The 19523-nt window shown below is 47.3% G+C and overlaps 1 protein-coding gene across 1 annotated transcript in view; it reads left to right on the top strand.

Annotated features, from left to right (window-relative positions):
• The window catches only part of grm7 (glutamate metabotropic receptor 7), a 153875-nt gene that overhangs the window by 2245 nt on the left and 132107 nt on the right, over positions 1 to 19523 (top strand). The gene's annotated exons all lie outside the window — the stretch shown is intronic.

The raw sequence follows: 19523 nt of genomic DNA, 5'->3' as shown, positions 1-19523 counted from the left end.
TGTGTGTGTGTGTGATTCTGTGTGTGTGTGTGTGTGTGTGTGTGTGTGTGTGTGTGTGTGTTGCTGGGTTTTGAAACAGAGGTGATCACTGAGCTCCCTCTTGGGTGGGGTTTGATTGTATCGTGTGCTAAATAAGAAAGACTTTTAAAGTTTTTGTCATGAGAGAATTTTTGGTGTTCAAAAAGGTGAGAAATGTGTAAGAAGAGCTGGAGGCTGACAAATCCAGGAGACAAACCACACAAACGTTCAGTGCATGAAAAACCACATCCTGGCCTTTGTTTTCCTCCCCAGGACAGGCTGAGGGGGGTTGTGGTCCTCACAGGGTTAACCCTGATCATCTGGTTTTACTGCCACGCTAACTCTGACCCCCTCTGTTTGAATTCTCTCACTGCCCTAACCTGAGAGGGGCATCGGGGGTCTGGTGGCGCCTTCAGCTGGCTGTGATCCCCGGGTTCGGATGGTGTGGTTGGTCAGGTCGGTAGCACAGGCCCCGCAGGTGAAAGGGAAACGGACGAGCAGCTGTTAGAAGGAAAAGGTCAACGAGGCTGTAAGAAAAACACCAGCGAAGAAGAAGTGCCTGGCGTTTGAAGCAGACGTAACAGAAGCTGACAGCTGTGCCGGGTCTGAATGTGTCGCAGTGGGTTCAGTGATTTCTGACTGGATGAGCTGAGGTGCTTTAAATGGAGGCTTTTTCTGAAAACACCTGCTGTGTCCGTGTTTGCTGAAGGGATGAGAGGCGAGGGGCAGCCAGCGGACGTGCAGAGATTTAATGAGGAGGGTTTTTGGATTGTGAGGATGGAGTTGAGCTCAGATCAGTGTGAGCTGATGAGAGAGGGAGGGCTTGGTCTGCCTGTTGTACAAACCACTGTCTCCATCGAGCGCTGCTCAGGCGATCTGCCTGTATTTCCAGGTGTTTCACTTTAAGCCCGCCTCTCTGTATCTGCTCGTGTTGTGTTTGAGGTCTTCAGGACCATCGACGTTCCGTCTTAAAGACGTTGTAAATCCACTTCACCCTGCTGTGTGTGTCACTGTGTTACTGCTGCTATAATCTGTGTGGCTGTATGTGATTCAGCTCCCAGCAACACTGAGCTGCATGAATTCATCCAAACTTCAGCTTGTAGTTTAAATGCTTAAAGACTTTTTTACTCCTGAAAGTCTGAGCCAAGGATTGTCCTGCTGATCCGCCTGCATCTCCCTGCCCTTCACACCGATTGGTCTGTGTATGTGTGATGTATATATATATTTATTTATTTGTGTGTGTGTGTGTGTGTGTGTGTGTACACACTTGTGAATAGATAAGGAAATCTTCACAGTAATGTGACTGTTGACATGTGTTTGGGGAAGGCAAATGGGATATTGCACATGAGTTAGCTGATGCTAAAGAGTTAGCATAAATGTTAACCTTGCTGATGCACACGATGATCTTAGCTGATAGCCACAAACCCATTCTCGGGGCACTAAGCTAGTGTGCTCCTAGTGCCACATAAACCCGTATAATTGGAGGGTTGTGTGAGGAAGAGCAGCAAATGAGACGAGAGGCCGTCTTTCTTCTTGAGCTGGTCTGTCCTGGAGGTCAGCTGAGTTACGAGGTGAAGCACCGTTAGTTGTGTTTGTTGTGTAGCGCTAACCTGTTTTAAGCCGTTTACTCGTCAACTCTGAATCCTTTTCTGTAATCTGGGTCATTTGATCTTCTTGACTTTTCTGTTTGAGCCAAACCAAAGTTGCAGGTTTGAAACCTGCCCTGCGGTCCAGATCAAACAGCTGATCTGATGATGTGTTTATGACATCTATTGTCTCTTTTAGCTAAATTTCCTTGTGAGCAGGTTGACGGTTCGGTCACGCTGGACAGCACAACTAGGAACAACTGGCGGTCGGTTGATGGTCATTTTTTCTGCTGGCAACCAACTGCAAGTAGTTACAGCAACTAACTGTTCACCCAGACGTTGTGAGAGATTCAGCCTCCGGGTGAATGCTTTCAGTCACACGGTGACTGCACAGGTCACCTGACGGGAGGCAACCTGTCTCCAAACAGTCGCGGTCTGACTCAGGCTGACTGCAGCCACTCTTGCAAATAACCACAGTCTGATTATTGAATGCAGACATGTATCCCGAGTGACTGTGAGTGGTCACACGCCTGGTCTTCAAAGCAACCATTCTAATTGTGGCTGAGCTGTGCTCTCCAGCCATTAGCGTTAGCAATGCTGGTGCAAGGAGGGAGAAGCCTCGGCGCCATGATGGCGAACAACAAATCAGGTTCAAAGTTTTGTGCCCAGACTCGGCAGCTCGCACTCAGGTGGGCTGGAGGGATTTGGTGAAAGTGGACTGTTTAACGTTGCACCTCAGGAACATCTGTTAGGTGTCTGTCGGTCTGGATCTGGAAAGGTCATCATCAGCTCGTGGCGCTGTCTTTAAAGCATGACCTCACCTCAAGCTTTTAAAACACACAAGCGTCCTGTGAGTTTATGGTTATTGTAAACGGCGGTCGATGATGTGGTTCCAGATGGGCTGGTGATACTTGAATGTGTGAAGGTGGCCTTGTTTGGTTTTTAGTGAAATGGCGTCTGGCGTCCTGTCAAAGCTGGTTGGTCACCCATCCGCTGTTGGAGCACGACACCGTGCTGTTTGTGGTCAATAACATGAAGTATCGTGTACGTATACACCAGCAAGAGAGTGCAGATTCATATTAAGCCTTATATGATGAATAGTAAGCTGTTATAATAACCGTGCAGCTCCACGAGCCGTGGACAGACGGCTTGTAGCACGCTGATGTAACGCTGCTTTGTTGGATTTGTGAAGCTTTGAGCCTTTTTTCAAACGTCGTTCAGTCTTTAAGGTGCTTTAAGGACATGAACGCCAACGTGCTGTTCATGTCACACTCCATCACGCCGTCTCCACCAAGCTCTCACTTCTGTTGATAATATCGATCACAGAGTCTGCTACCGCAGTGAAACTGGGCCCGCTGATAATGTTTTGGCGTGCGTTGGACGTGTTAGCGTTTCTTTGTGAGGCACAGTTTCACAGCTTAGTAACTTCTGTAAGCTTTGGCTCTCAGGCCGGCCAAACCTCCACCAGTTGAAAACAGATTTTGAAAAGAACTTAATGGGCCCGAGCTCAGGATGTTTTTAATAACAGACACTGAAAAGCTGATTCTCAGTGGGAGCACAAAGTGTTTCTTCTATCTCAGACATTTCACAGCACACAGCATGAAAAATGTTTTTTTGGGAGATGCTACAAAACTGGCTCGACTTCAAGTTTGGAGTCATATGAAGATAAACAGAAATGCTTTTTATTTTTTCAGTTAAATGTTGCTCAAGGAAAATATTTGGTGAGCAGTTTAAGAGGAATCAAATGAATTTAAACCATTGACGTCTCTGTTGTCAGGGACGCATTTCTGCAGGTTTAGCTGAAGGTAAATGAGTCAGACGGAGGAGGGACGGTCTGACCCCCTCTGTTCGAATTATCGAGAGGGTAATTATTTTGCCTGTGATGGAAAAGTCATCTGTTCCACAGCTGTTTCCACTTCATTAAATCCCTGATGTTCCTAAATGGCCTAGTTGGCACCAGAGTCACATCACAGACACATTAAGGCCTCGCTCCCTGGACTGCTGCCCCCCTGTGGTGGCTCGGAGGTCACAGCAGAGCCAGAAACTTTTACAGAACATGTAGGGCAGTGTGTTCTCATTAACATATTTATACAAACACATCAGCAGAGAGAAGACGGAGGTTCAGGGTTAAACTCTCCTCGCTAAAGTTCATGTTTGGGGCTCTCTGATGGGCGGAGACAAACGCCATCACGTGACAAGAACAAGACGTTAAACCGAACCTGAGCGGAGTTGATCCGCCCACAGCAGGAGGTCAGTCGTGATCTGTTCAGAGAGACGCCTGTGATTACTATTTCCACGCCCCTGTGTATTCAGCGCTGGTGCCAAATGCAGTCATGTCATTGGTCAGGTCTTTGCATGTATTCACGTGTGAATAAGGCTACATCCACACGTACATGGGTATTTTTGAAATCGCAGCTTCTTCTATGCGTTTGGGTCTTTCGTCCACATGTAAACGCCGTTTTGGATCACTGAAAACAGAGATGTTTAAAAACTCAGTTTTTGTGTTTACGTGCAGACGAGGAAAACTGAGATCTAGTCGCTCAACGTCAAAGGTGTGCGCCACGTCATTGTTTACATGAGATGATTTCTACGATGGCAGATAGAGACACTGTTGCTGTTAATCTTACTATGTGCAGTTTTTACACGCTTGCATAGACACACGCAGTTACTGTCAGACTGCTTCTGTGCGCCATCTTTGTTTACTCTTTCCCTCCCAGACTTCTAGACCTCTGATTGGCCAACATTTCTACATATTTATGATTATATCGCATCCTGTTGCTTTGGCATGTTCTCAACAGCATTTGACTTTGTTTTTTTAAGCATAAATGGAAAATCTCAGTTTACATGTACGTGTGGATGTAGCTTAAATCGAGTTTGAGCCGCAATAATAAAATATTTTAAGTCACGAATTATACGCGTCTGGTGTGTGTCCGGCTTTTAGGTCTAGAACAAAGTGCTAGCGTTGAGTGCTAGCGTTGAGTGCTAGCGTTGAGTGCTAGTGTTCAGTGCTAGTGTTCAGTGTTAGCGTGCAGTGCTAGCGTTCAGTGCTAGTGTTCAGTGCTAGTGTTCAGTGCTAGTGTTCAGTGCTAGTGTTCAGTGCTAGCGTGCAGTGCTAGCGTTCAGTGCCAGTGTTCAGTGCCAGTGTTCAGTGCCAGTGTTCAGTGCTAGTGTTCAGTGCTAGTGTTCAGTGTTAGCATGCAGTGCTAGCATTGAGTGTGGGAGTAGAAGAGCAGTGTGAACCAGTCCATCTACAAACTGAGACTTCTGTCAGGCAGATAACCCAAAAAGCTTTGTGATGGAGTTAACATCGTCACTGTGACTAATGTAATCTGAATTTAATGCAGTAATATCTTTGGGGAAAAAAATGTAGTGTGATTACAGGTCACACCCAGTCCTGGCTAACAGCTTACACCTCCTGAAGGTGCTGTGAGGCGGGCAGCTGTGGCTCAGGGTGGGTGGTTTGACCCCGCCACGTGTTGTTTGCTCTCTGTCTGTGATGAGAGCGCTGCACAGTATCGCACGTCTGGGTTTTGGGAGGTTTTCACTCTGATTAGCAAAGAAACGGCTGAAGTGAAGCTAATGAGGTGTTTTTATCTGTGAAGCCAAGAACACAGAGGTGAGGTTAGTCCTGCTGTGTTAATAGTGGTTCAGATTGTGTGTGTATAATATTCACACAGTAAGGTTAAAGTCTTATTAACATTAAGTTTTTTATATTAAATCAGCAGATAAAGAGATCTCCCAGCCGCTGACATTCGTCCATGGTTATTCCCCCCCCCCAGCGGTGTGCGTGTGTGTCTCTAATCGTCATGTACGTGAACACGTAACGCTCTTTTAACGGAGGAAGTCGTGTTCTTCTTCTCTCAATGTTTTCCTGCAATGAGCCCATTCGCTGCATTAACTCTGACACGTGTGCTGGAGCTGGAATACAATGCATGAAGCTAATGAGCTGTAGCCTACGTCCCTCCCATTAACTCCCATTATCAGCGCCGCTGGGACAAACAACACATATTTATCTTTCGAAAGCATCGAAGCCACCTACCAGAACAATTATCGGACACATATGGAGGGCGAGGGATGACGCCCAATTAGACAAATTGGTTTGTTTTTATTAGCGGGTTCAGTTTCACTCAAATTTATGGCTAACGAGGGAGTAGAGTCCGTAATGTGCAGTGACAGAGGGACTTAACGAGCCCGTGCCTTCGCTGCACCTGTGCTGACTCCACCATCGCCACGGCCGGATGAAGCAGCCGAGAGGACGGCGAGGAAGAAGGAAGGAACCAAACATCACAGTGAAACATACGACTCGGGCTTTCTTCAAGCATAACGTTTAGACATTCCTACAAAAAGCCTGTTCACAGTTATGTGTTTGGTGCCATGAAAGCATCGGACGACAACACGCAATGTTAATCCAGAGCCTCGATGCTTCATGTCACCATCACTTATTCACTGAAGACCAGGCCTGCAACGATGTCGACGTATTTGAAACCACGTCCTGTGTTTTTGTAACAGGAAGCTGTGGGGGCAGTATCGCCTCGTCTGCGCTCAATACCAACAAAGAAGAATGCAGCGTGAATGCCGCTGTGCCAGAAACGTTTTTAAACTGCTGTAAATAACTTGGTCTATAATATGTGAAATGTCAAATGTATCCCTCATGAAAGATGTCGAGTCTTCTTGAGTCACAAACAACATTTCTGCCACGTTCAGTTTGTAGCAGCGACGTTGGTTTATCCAGTAAAATGTCTGTCAGAGTCATGTGACCCACAGGCAGCCGGGAAATACAACAAGTATCACAACAGTTCTGTCAAAGTATCTGAAGTGGACAAAAGGAGCACATGGGTATAATGTCGGTAACACAGAGTTACAAAGATACTTGAAAACAGGTCATTTTAACATAGAACCGCCGGTTCACTAAAGTCTGTTTCCCAACATGAGTAAAGACGTCACACATAAAAACACACCGAGTAACAACACCAGCAAAGCAGGAGGACGGATGGAAACTGAGATTTTACAAAATGTGAAAGAATTTCGCAGAAATCAAACAAACTCGGTGCAGACTGTGCAAAGTGGAGCTTTCCCTGCACAACCGCTCGACCGCAGTGCACGAGCGTTTAAACGCCGCCGCCCTGGAGCTGTGACGGCGCCTCTGGTGGCTCCGTTTTACAGCGGTGGTGCTTCACGTTGATACCATGTTTATGTTTGTGTTTACAGTAAACAGGAGCAGCTCCACTGGGTTTTTTTTGCTCACATTAATATGACGTCAGGTAGTTAGTCTGTGGGTTGGAGCGTATCAATAACTAATTATGTAAATAATTAGTTAAACAGGATAAGTGGTGTTGAACACCACACCATCTGAGAAACTATCACTATGACAACGTTTCCTTCGAGGCGGAAGGAAACGTTGTAGCAGAAATTTGAAGTTGTTGAAGGAAAGTAAAAACTTTTGATGAATGGATGAGAACAAACTGGGGCCAGCGCAAGCCCTTTTAGCCACGCCCCTTTACCTACATGACAGGAAGTCACCTTTCAGTGAGAGAAATCGGCGCGCACACAGGAGCGACTAAATAAATGCAGTTCTATGAGTTTCTGATTGATGTATTCCCGCCTTTTCTTGTACATTTGGTGTTTCCTCTGCTGATTCCATCAGACGTTAAATTTCCTGCAGCCATAAATCAGCTTCACTCCTTTTACATGTGTGTCGTATATCTAGCAGCAGAGTAAACGGGCAGCCCTTCAGCTTATACCAAAACATAATTTAACACCAGAGTGTGCTGGAAACTGCTTCCTGCATGACTGTGGTGATATTTATCATTTTCAGAGAGGTAATCATATGTTTTTTTTGCTGATGTGAGTGTCGTCGAGTATTCCTGCTGTAGAGAAAACAGTAATTGTGCTGAGTGCCACTCGTCGCCGGCTCTGTCGGATCTGAATGAATCACCCGGTGACTCACGTTGTATCATCGCGCTGCGAGTTAAGGACCTCGGCTCAGAATGAAGCCGCACAGGTAGGAGAGGAGGAGGGCTTAGCGCCCAGGTTCAGGAGGAGACGTTGAACTGCTCGACATGAACGAGCTCCATTCAAAGCCAAAGAAATGCCGTCGCTCGGCCCGGGTCAGACGCACACTCATTATGCTGTGGAGCATGAAGCTGTGACTGCTGTGTAGCACCATCCTCACAGTCAGACAACGTCCAAATATCTCAGTAATCCGGTACCAGCTGATGGTTTTCACCTGTGCGTGGATCTACGCAGACTGTACCGTGTGAACGTGTGCGTCACGTTGTTCTGACCGACTGCGTCCAGCATCTGACCCGGATCCTTGTGACGCTGCCTCGCTGTGGGTGTTCCCGATCTGTCTGAAGGGAAAAGGCTTTGCTGCTTTCTGTGGCTGCGATTCATATTTTTAGACGCCACGCAGACTCACAACTCTTGGACACAGAAGTATCGGAAAAGCATCTCTGACCTATATTCACTGAAGTATGGCAGGCAGAGTGCCGATTCCTTAAAGTGACACCGCATTGGCCACGCTGCATCCATCTTTTATTGCGTCTGCGTGCAGGGAGGACGGAAAAGTTTCTTTCAGGTCAAAACAAATCGGGCAGGTGTGATTGGCAGGTAGCAGCCGCAGCGTGGAGGCTTTCATCGCACAGGAAGCTCCAGTTTCCTGAGACTGCACGAACAGAGGTTTGATGTCGGCTGACTTTGTTGCGTGTCGCTGGGAGAACTGGCCCTGTAGCGAACGACCACGAGTAACGAATACGAATGAGCGGCTTTGCCAGTATGAGGCAGCGCTGCAGTGAAAACACGATCCTGTGGCGTTATTACAGCTTCTGGTATTGAAGCTGCGCAGGGCTCGTTGTCCATCATCACAGCAGGATGCTCCGCTTCATTAGAGCTGCTAATGTCGTCACCAATGGTGAGACTAATGAGTCATTAACATGAATTTATTGTTTTTAATGAAGTGAGAGACTATAACATACCATTAAGAATACCAACACCTGGACCTTAGTCCATCAGCCTGAGTCGAGGTTCCCCGAAGAATGAGCCGCTTTCAGACACGAAAGAAAATCCCCATGACGGCGTCCCCGGCACACAGGCGGACCTTTTCAGTGCCTGTTGGACTCCACCACAGTCATCCGCTAGCAGGGGCGAGGAGGATGAGGGATGGGAGTCAGCGTGTCCAAGTCTGACGCCGTGGTTCCCTGAGAGGTGGAGCTGGAGCTCTGAGGTGAGCAGGTGTCCTGCCGTCCTATCGCCAGCAGCAGAAAGGAACCTCCTCTGTGCTCAGTTAAACTTTGAGGCAACCCGTGTAGCCCACGAACTTGATGGAGAGAGATTATAAATCTGATCTGGGAGTGAAGTGGAAACCATCCCTGTGGGAAAAAACCACATTGCTGCCACTGCAACATGATGTCATGATGACCAACATCAAGGTCAAGACTCAGACTGTTGGACTGGAAGTGGAGCAGCAACAGAAACAATAAGAAAGCTCAGTGAGCCGTCACTTTAATTCTGCTTTGGTGGAAATGTGCAGGAAATGAGCTGTAAGTAATAAATGATTTCAGACTGTCGGTGCGGGTCAGGGTTGGTTTGAGTCTAAATATGGAACGATGGCACTTTTACAGCTGTGACTCTTCTGCTTCAGCGTCCTCACCTTGCAATACAAAAGACTCTCAAATGGAAATACTGTCTCGGTATTTTCCGGTTTGCTGTTCCAACCAGGTGAAAGTGATGGTTGATGATGATCTGATGGATGTTACGAGGTTACGTCCTGAATGAAGCAGCAGAGAAACAATCAGGTTTCCCCTCCTCGTCTCTTCTGCTGCTCGTCCTAATAATCCAAGACCCCGGGGAGGGAGAGGCTTCCCACCTCATTTCGGGGCCTTTGTGCCTCCTCTCAGCCTGTCGCAGCTGCTTGCCGAGCCTTTTTCTCCTCGCCATCTTTGCTGAGCATAAAGGAATTGCTGCGTTCGACTGGGCCCTCGGAGACGCGCGCGGGTTCATCTATTACGGCCAGAACATCTCCTATGGGCATGGACGGCGCTCGCGCTCTGCTCGCTGTGTTAGCGGCTGCAGCTGTGGATTAAACAGCTTTGTTTCAGCTTGTTGGTAGTGATGACACATCGGCACACGTTGGGGCTCACATCTATTTAGTTCAGTGCTTCTGAGTGGTTTTTCATCCCCAGGCTTAAACTGAGCAAATTAACTGTCACCACAGGGCAGACTTCTTCAAACACAGACTTAAGCTGAACACTTGTTCCTGTGTTTTCCTTCAATATGTACAGTCGGTACCTCAGTGGATCTACAGGACAGTGAAGACCTGGTGGTTACAAGTACATTTCCTGTCTCAGTTTTCCTTTCATCTGTCATCATAACCTCCAAACAGGTCTGAGGCCGGCAAAGCATCGACTGAAAAGTCGCCATTCTGTAACCAGAAGGTGAAAAACCTTTAGATTCATAAACTTAATCAAAGTCAGGAAGGCACAAAAACCATTAAAGTAATGATACAGCACCCCTGGTGGTCAGTGTAGGTACTGCTAGTGGACCACATGAAAATGAATCCACAATAAATGCATGAAAATGTTATAAATGAATAGCAGAGAATGATAATTAATAGAGTTAAAATGTTGGACTGTAGTTCAAAACAGACGAGAATCAGCCTGTTTGTTTTGTTCTGTAATAATTTCATACATTTTCGTATCGTGAATATTCTTAAAGTACACAGAGCTGGGTGCATATTCGATGAATTTTTGCTAAATGTTCAGGCGTCTGTGGCATAAATATATAAAAATGGAAATTACCATTAATACCATTTTATGATGTTGAATATTTGAAATTGAAGTAATAAAACACAGATGTTGGATTATTCCTAATTTATCCAGAATCAAACAGAAAAATGACTCTCTTAGTCTCAGTTACGGTTGCAGTGATGTGTACAGACAGTGTAATCCAGCTGATATTGCAGTAAATCTAAAAACGCCGGCCCACTTGGCGTGCACCAAAGGAAGCGAGGTTTTGAAATTGAGATGGCCGGGGATCATCTGACGCAGGGTGCGGCTGTTTCAAAGGCAATGCTGTCTGTACCAGTTTCAAAATAAAAGCCTTGTAGTGTTTCACTGCAGAGAAACCCTCATTTCACATGTCCGCTCTTATCTTTTATCCAGTTTTCACTGAGCAGCCTTTACATGTGCTGTGAGATCTGCCTCAGCCGTTTAATCTGAATGTGCACCGAGCTTCCTCAGAGTCCACAAGTACAAAAAAGAGAAATACATAAATAAAAACGAAAAATTGGTTGGATTAATCAGTAAAATCAAGTTTAAAGTAGATTCTGCAGACAGGAAATCACATTCAGGTGTTTTTATCTGGTTTCCTGCTGTGTGGTGATGCCTGTATGTGAGGAACAGTGCAACCACAGGTAGGTCCACCTGTCAAAGAGGCCACACCCCTAATAATGTAAAGCCTTAACACAGTGTAAACAGGTGAAGTATGAAGGGAGACGTGATCGCTATAAACATGTTAATTTTAACATGGGGACTGACTCACTGCTGCCTCTGCTGGATGTCAGAGGACCTGCGGCTGACGGTCTCTGATTTTCACACGCACTAACTTCCTGTGAAGATTAGCGAGGAGGTTGGATGGTTCAGGGCTGTGGCCGACCAGCTGATGTGAGAAACATTAAAACATTATTTAAGCCGCTGGCCAATCATGACAAAGCCAATCAGAGTCTGCCAGTGTCCGCAGCACTGTGAGCGGCGAGCGCCGCGGCGGGCGGCCGGAGGTGATTTGTTGCCTCTTGGCCGTCAGGGAGCCTCCTGCCAGTTTACAGCAGTAAAAAGTCACCGTGGTATTTATGGTGCATTGTTTTCAAATTACTCTCAGTCAAAGGTATAAAAAAGCAGAGAGAGGTCACTGCTGTGTTCGGTCTTCTTCTGCACTGGAGGGCCTCGAGATGCTTGTTTCCATGGATACCATTCAGCTATAACCAGCACATGTAGTGCCAGTTAATTACAGTTCAATACATTGGTTTCATAGTGGAATAATGAACAATTAATTAGTCTAATGCTGGAATATATCAGCAGTAAAAGTACACAAGTTTTACCAGCTTCCTGTAGTGAACGCGTGTCAGATCAGTTCCTGCTGTAGTGCAATTAAAGGATATTCGAGCATCACGCACGAATGCTTGAAGTATAAAGGCCACGAGGGTGAGGAAAGTGTGTCCTCACACCGCTCTGCGCTGGTGTTTGTGTCAGCTCAACAAGCTGCTCGTCATATGTCCTCCAGGAGTCAAAGATCTCCGGACACGAGGGGCGGGGCCGGAGATCTGCCTCTCACTTCTAGCAGGCGATGTTTTCCTGGCAGAGTGAAGGCGGAAGCAGATTGATGTGCTGCCAGCTCGCCCGCTTGTCGAGTCAAGGTCGTTTCAGTGAGACTGTCCGCCGCTCGTGCAGCTCGTCACGACTGACCCGCTGCTGCTGCTTCACCACCGCTGGGAAAACTCATTTCAGCTCAGTGTGTCAAACATCTGGGCCCCGATACCCCAAAGCGTCCGGACGCCAGCATGACGGCGACAGATTGACTTTGTCCCGCCTCCTGCATGAGGTTCTAACCTTTCAGCATCCAATGATCTGTTTGGGTTCGCTTCACATCGAAGCTTTATGTCATAGGTGTCAAACTCTGGCCCGTGGGCCAAATTTGGCCCGCAGCCTAATTACATTTGGCCCGCGAAGCCATACCAAATGACTATCAGAGCTGGCCTACTGGCATTATACAGCTAATGTATGTATTGTTTAGTATTAAGCTTTGCTTGTTCCATATTCAGTTTTTCAGCAAAACTTGTTTGAGTCCATAAGAAAAGATTCATTCTTATATCTGGAGGAATAAATATATTTAATAAATATTAGCGTTAGCCCGCGACTTTGTTCCAGTTTTGAATTTTGGCCCACTGTGTGTTTGAGTTTGACAGCCCTGCTTTATGTGGACATTTGAACACTTTTTACCAGTTAGGAGCATTTTTATTTACTAATGTTTATGTTTTTGGCAGACGAAAGAACAGATGACCATTAACATCACGTGTGTTACTACGAACATCTCAGACGTGACGAGCACAGCTGCTCCAGAAGGAAGGCCACTGGGCACGAGCTCACAAAGGTGGTGCCCTGTACCTGCACCCTGCATGGATGCTGGTGGATGTTCAGAGCAAACACCAAACTGTGCTTTCCAACCAAGAACTTACGCTTCCCTGTAGGGAGGCTCCTGAGCAGAGCCTAATGCTGAGTGTGTATTTAAAAACTGTTCTGCATGAATCAAAGTGCACGTTAAACATTGAACATCCACACCTCCTGATGTGGGTACACGTGTCAGTGTCTCTGACACGGCGGCAGGCGAGCGTTCGTCCAGCAGAACATCAGCTCTCTGTTTAGCGTTGGATCGTGAGATGTTAAAGCTGTTGTAAATTAATAAACTATCAGGTCAGTATTTCTGGCGACTACATCCGTACCCAGCAGCTGGACTGATGGTCCATCCCTCCAAGTGCACTGGCCTGGAAGTTCCTGTAATGGAAACCTTTCACTGAAAAGGTCAAAGGTGGGATAACCACAGTCTGTGTTACTCTTCTGAGGAACGTTCTGTGAGAAACGGCGTCCTCGCAGGCCCGCCGTCCTCGCAGGCCCGCCGTCCTCGCAGGCCCGCCGTCCTCGCAGGCCCGCCGTCCTCGCCATTAGCTGAGCTGTTTTGGATTCACCGTGGGAGGAATGAAAGCAGCCAGCGTTCAGCGCTCAGCTGCCAGCTCGGCTCAACCCGCTTCACTGATTCGCTGAAGCTCTTTGGCCCAGGGTACACAGCTGCTCTACTTCCTGCTTCTTTTATTGTTGTCCACTTCTTCTGTGCTGAACCACACCAACCCTGCCCTCAGCAGTGGAGAGAAGCTGTAATCTGCGGATCAATACGGCGCACCGGAGACTTTAAACCCTCTCACGGCCGCCTCTGAATTTGTGCTCGTCGATCTGCACGGAGGATGCCGAACGAGGAATGAAAAGAGCACGGCAGAAGCCATTGTCTTCTTTTTTATTACTCCCAACAGATATGCAGAACAATCGCGGAGGACCGAGCCCCGGCTACGTGCTCTAATTAATGATTTCATTATTTCTGAGAGTGGCTGCGCCTCCGTCTGAAGCCCCGGTTCCTTCTTTGTCTCGCTCGCTCATTACACAGTGATGTCATTATAATTTCACCTCTTTCTTCGTCTGCTGCTCTTTCTTTCTTCTTACATAAGAGCCGCAGTTTGATGCTGCACGGCAGACACTGAAAGCACCGAGGTTAAATTGAACCAACCGTGCAAACATGGATGCAGCCTTATAGGAATGCACTCATTCACTGTGCCTGCATTGATTCGTCTTGATCGCGTTACTGCGATGATGATCAAAAAGGATCAAAAGTGAATAACGTCAGTGTGTCTTAAACTCCAGGCTTTGTTTCAGGAGTTCACTTACATTTTAAAACGTTGATGTTTCACATCAGTTTCATTATTGTAACATCGTGATGATTAAACTGAACTTATCTTGTGATTCAGGCTATAAAAATGAGAGTTTGTCCCGTAGGGCGATTTACAGTTATTAAATACGTACTGTAAGGTAACCATGGCAACCGGCAGAAGCCCAGGTGACGCACCGACACCTGCATCGCCGCCCGTCATAGATCTGCTGCAGCAGAGGACTCTGCTCGTCCACTGAGGACGTGTCGTTTTATGAGGACGGAGTTCCTTGCTGAGGAGGTGCTGGCTCTCTGCGGCCTGCTCTCGGTGTTGATGCTTCATGATCTGTCGTTCCTCGGCCGGAGCCTTCAGAGGCACGCCTCCGAAGGCTTGTGGTGAAATGTTGCTCAGGCCGATGCGCCGACGTCTCCCGTGGCGCCATCTTCAGGTCTATTTTGTCTTGTGGGCTTTTTCACTGCGAGCTGGTGGATGAATCTCGCTGGTGTGTTTCGGCCCTGCGGACGCGACGCCTCGCCGCTTCATCGGGCAGGATTACTCGTCTAACTGGAGAGTAATCTGTTGTGACCTCTGCTCTCACTGCCTTTGCAGGGCACTGTGCAGCATTTTACATTTTTCTGTAATAACTGGCCTGAAAACGTTCACGGTCACAGGGCTTCCTGATCAAGCAGGAAATCAAACGCACGCTGCAGGAAGGGACGTGCTGCACTCTTTGTGTAAACACATGAAAACTGGTTTGCAGGATAATTCAGGTTTGAAATGCTGTTGGTTCATTTCCAGATTTGTACTTTTCTCCTGGACCGAACGACGGCAGCTTTGCACGAGTCACAGTTCAAAGAATAATCCTCCTTCATCTCACTCTGAGCCTGCAGCCCATCATCATCCTCATCCTGCAGTTCCTGGATATGTGTGAATGCAGCGAGACGGTGCACTGGTCCACAGACGTGTGGGAGTCATTCCTCAGACCGTGTCATCCTAACATGATTATTGGTGTTGTCCTTATTCAGGACTGGAAATGATTGTTTTACAAAAATACAAAAAACCATGTTGTGCTGACTCATGTCTCAGATTTTACTATAAAAACATGGATTCAGTTTTTTGACTTGTGGTGTGATGCATTCAAACACGCGATGCTGACCAACGTTTGCATGTAAATGCAGAATAAACACATCTGATTTGCTGTAGGCGAACAGGAAGATGAATATCGCGTTACAGTTGTTGTGTGTCCTGGTCCTGCTGTGCATGTAATCAGATTACACGGCGTTATCCCGCTGACACCCAGACAGACAAACGGCTGAATGTAAAGCTGAGTCTCAGCGATGGATTTGAGTGGTGGTGTTTGATTTATTGGTAAACTGTGTCTGAGTTACACTCACCTGTGCAGAGTCAGTCAGGTGAGCGCATCAGGAGGAGGCGTGGCTTTTATTGCCCAACTTAAATTATGGATGTTAATTATTTACGTTAAACAAAGTGTGAATTTGTGTAAAGAGTAAATATTCAGTGAGTCTGTGCGTTTATTATTTTATCCAACTTGAACAGCTGCAGCTCATAAACTCATATTTGTCTCAGCCATGAATACCTGGTTAGCATCACAGGTTCTAGCATCTGTTAACCCAAATCTACTAACTGGTGAAGAATCCACTGACATGTTTTAATGATTGTTTTGGGGGTGCTGATAACGTCTGTGAACCAGCGCCGCTGCAGCAACCTCGTCTCTGTAACGTCGTCCACGCTGCGAGGGCGCGGCGGCTGTGAACTTCTTCATTACACGTGTATGATTTTACAAAAGACTGTGATAAGACCGCGCTGTTCCAACCAGTTAATTCCACACTCGGATCTGTTTGTTGTCTCTTCAGCTGCAATCACGGCCGACACGCAGCCGCCATAATTACACACCTGCTCTGTCTGTCATCGCTTCACCTCGTTATATCATCCTCGCCGGGGGCTCAGCTCCGTCACACTGCTGCTTCTTCTACATGACTTATTCTGCACGCTGCAGAGAAGCGTGCGAGGCAAAGCTCTGACACAACAGGAAGTTAGCTAGCCTAACCGCACAACACTGATGTCAGACGTTCACACCAGCTGCACACCTGAGTGTCAGCACCAAGCTCACCTGGACGCCAGAGCCGGGCCCTTCGTTTAGATTTTCATGGATGGTTCATCACACAGGATTGGAGGCGACGTAGAGTCGAGGAAGGCGGATTTTGGGAGAAGCGACACGGTCCGGTCACACAGAGTTACAGCGCGAGGAAGAAATCGACATTAGACCTGAAAAGAATGACTGAAGCTGCTCGGTGTGGTTCACACGGTCATCATTGCTGACGTCCATCCGTCACGTTTCTTCAGGCTTGTGTGTGTGTTGGAGGCGGGGCACACCTGGACGGGTCACAGAAAACAAAAACCCGTTCAAACGTAGAGTAAATGTGTCGTATTTGAGCTGTTGCTGGCGCACAGCCTGGCGCTGTTGTGTCAGCGATGATCGACGACGCCCTGACCTTTTCTCGTCGTTACGAGATCTCGTTAGTATCTGACGGCTTTGTCTCGTTCGTGCCGTCAGAATTATGTAATGTCCTCGTTTGGGGGGCAGCGCGGGCGCTGGAAGTGTTTGTGGGCCCGACAGGAAGTGGAGTGTAAACATGGAGCATCTGTATGCAGGCTGCAGCCTGATGCAGTGTTTGGAGGAGGCAGATGGAGAGTGGGAGGACGCTGCAGGAGCAGAGCCGCCTTCGTTCTTCAGAGGAAGTCGGCGGTCCGCGCAGAGGAAACCTTTGTACTGCTGATCAGCAGCAGCTCGGGTCTGGTCTCGTGATGGTTTATTTCACTGTAACGCAGATTATGTGTTATTGACGATGCTAAAGATAAATGCTGAAGTTTCAGAGTGGCAGAAGTTCTCCTGTCATTCCTCGTGACGCTGGGAATCAAACTTTTCCACCTGAGCGGTCTCAGTTGTCTGAGTTTGGACACGCGTCTTCATCGCAGCCTTCGTCTGTGACACAAACGTCGTATCTGTTCTTCGTCTTCCGCTCGCTCGTGTCATAAACGATGGCGATGCTGGGACCTCCCATCAGCCTGCGGCTGCCTTCGTCTTCCTCGTTGGTGCTGTAACGAGCTTCTCCCGTGAGGCCAAGCTGCCACAGCCTGTTAGAGCGTCCTGACGGCGCTGCTCAGTCCTCCAGGTACCAGCTGCTGACGGTGAAGCTGTCGTCTCCACCAAACCTGTTTCCACCTTCAGTTTCTAATCTCAGTGCAAATCTGTGTCATATTTCAATTTAAAGCAGATTAATGGCCTCTGTGCGCACCGCTGGTGCTTCCAGATGAGTGAGGTGAATGTCGCTTCATGGACTGAGCTGAATGAGCTCTGATGAGCTTTGGATTCGAGCCGTCGTAATCTCTGCTTCCTGCGGGGGCGCCGGCCTCCTGGCATGAAAGGATGATGGTTAGCAGCTTTGTGGCGCCGCTCTGTTCACGAGCCAAACCCCAGTTACTCTGAGTTAGCGCTGTCGGGATTACACCTGTTTAAACCAACGTCGCCTCCAAAGAGATTCTCCTCTCCTGACCTTTGACCTCTCACTGAACAGAGTAGAAGGTGAGAAGCTGTTCATCTTACAGCGCACAGCAGGAAGCCGTCCTCTTCAGACTCGTCACTGCAAAGAGACTTTAGTGCTTTCAGAATCGAGTCGATCGATTTATAATCATAAAAAACATCAAAGCTTAAAATGATTTGTAAAAACTACTTCCTGGAGGCGTGGCGTGCAGCAGGAAGGACGCCATCAGAGCCCTGCAGATCACATCAATATAGAAAGATTGAATTAAGCTGCAGGAAAATGCTCCTGATTATAAACTCGTTGAAGCAGGATTCAGCGGCGTGATCAGTTTATTTCCACCTGAGGCAAACGGCGGGCGTGCGACTCTGATCGGCAGCTTTAAAGGAAGACGGCGGCGAGGAGTTGGACGCTGGGCTGCACTCCTTGTCCCTGTTTGGTGAGGAGGAGCGCCGAGGCAGGCCGACAGATAGTCGGTGTCAGGTTTTCATTTTAAAGCTTTACTCGTCGACCTTCTGCAGCAGCTGCTCTGGTTCATCCAATCACCTGCCAAGTGCTTCTACAAACTGCTGTCCAAAGGTTTGTGTCCCAGATGGTTCAACGTCTCCGTCATCAGTCACAGAGCCAACTGACTTTAACTGGGCTGAAGCTGTTTTTCACACAGAAAATCACCTTTAAAGTCAGACGGTTTAAAAACTGAACCACTGAGACTGAAACTGGATCCTTTTACTGTTTAAAGAAATCAGATAAGAAAACATATAAAAAGTGACGTCATCGTGTTTATTGAATAGATTTATAAACAAAAGAAATGACAAATAATGAAAAACTAAATTTAATGTGTAAAAACGCACGGCTGATGATTTTTAAAATTAAGTATTAAAAATGTTAGAATGAAAACAAAATCATGACATGAAAATGTAAACATTTAAAGACTAACAGGATGCAGTCACCCTGTAACAAACTAAACTAAAGGATAAAGACAGAAAACTGCAGAAAGATTTGAAAATAAATAATTAGAAGTCAAATAAAAGAAGATGATTAAAAATCGGGGAACAAACAGAAATAAACAAGTTAATTAAGAAAAAGCTGAAAATGAAAATGTTCTGAACGAGGAGTGAAAGAGTAAATGATAAGAAATGGAAGCAGCGGTTACAGGACGTAACCCTGGTTCTGTGAGTCACAGTGTGGCCTGGGAACATGCTGGAGCAGCTGGGGCTCAAACTACCAACCTTTCAGCAGTTTTGTTGATTGCTGGAAGCTGAAGCTTGTCCGGTCGGCGCTTAATTAACATAAATTGGTTTCAGCTGAAGACAACATGACGACAGCGCTGCCATGCTTTCCTATGATGATGCTACTTGGAGGACGCCGTGTCGTCCCGGGGTTCCTGTTGATGTGGAGCTTAGTGTTGAGACCAAACACTTCAGCTTTGAATCTTTAGCTTTGCTCATCCAATGAAAAACCACCGCTGCTAATGCTCGTGCTCGGCATTTTCACTAAAGCGCGACTGCACCATGCTGCTCGGCACGAGCCAATGAAAACCTCCACCGGGGGGCGACACCTCTGGGCTCAGTAAACTCTGTCCTGATGAGTTGATGAGTTGAATAAAACATGTTGGTTTATTTTGTGGTCTCGTTGGACCAGGAAGCAGGATGTGGATCTTACACCTTAGCAAACAGCACCTGAGGGTGTGCTGCGTTCGTTAGACGTCAGGTTCCTGGAAGCAACGATGGATGGATGGTTTGCACTGAGGGAGTTTTTCCGTGGTTGGGCTGTCGGGCTGCACAGCTCATGCTAACCTGACTGTGGCTGACGGCCTTTGGACTGACGTGAAACCAGCGGCGTCTCAGCGATGAGCGTTTCACAGGCTGATGAAGAATTAAAAGATAAACCCGAGTG

Source organism: Pundamilia nyererei, unplaced genomic scaffold, assembly GCF_000239375.1.
Source record: "Pundamilia nyererei isolate P.nyererei 1_Seehausen unplaced genomic scaffold, PunNye1.0 scaffold00105, whole genome shotgun sequence".
Taxonomy (NCBI): Eukaryota; Metazoa; Chordata; class Actinopteri; order Cichliformes; family Cichlidae; genus Pundamilia; species Pundamilia nyererei.
This window is presented reverse-complemented; position numbering and strand designations above follow the sequence as displayed.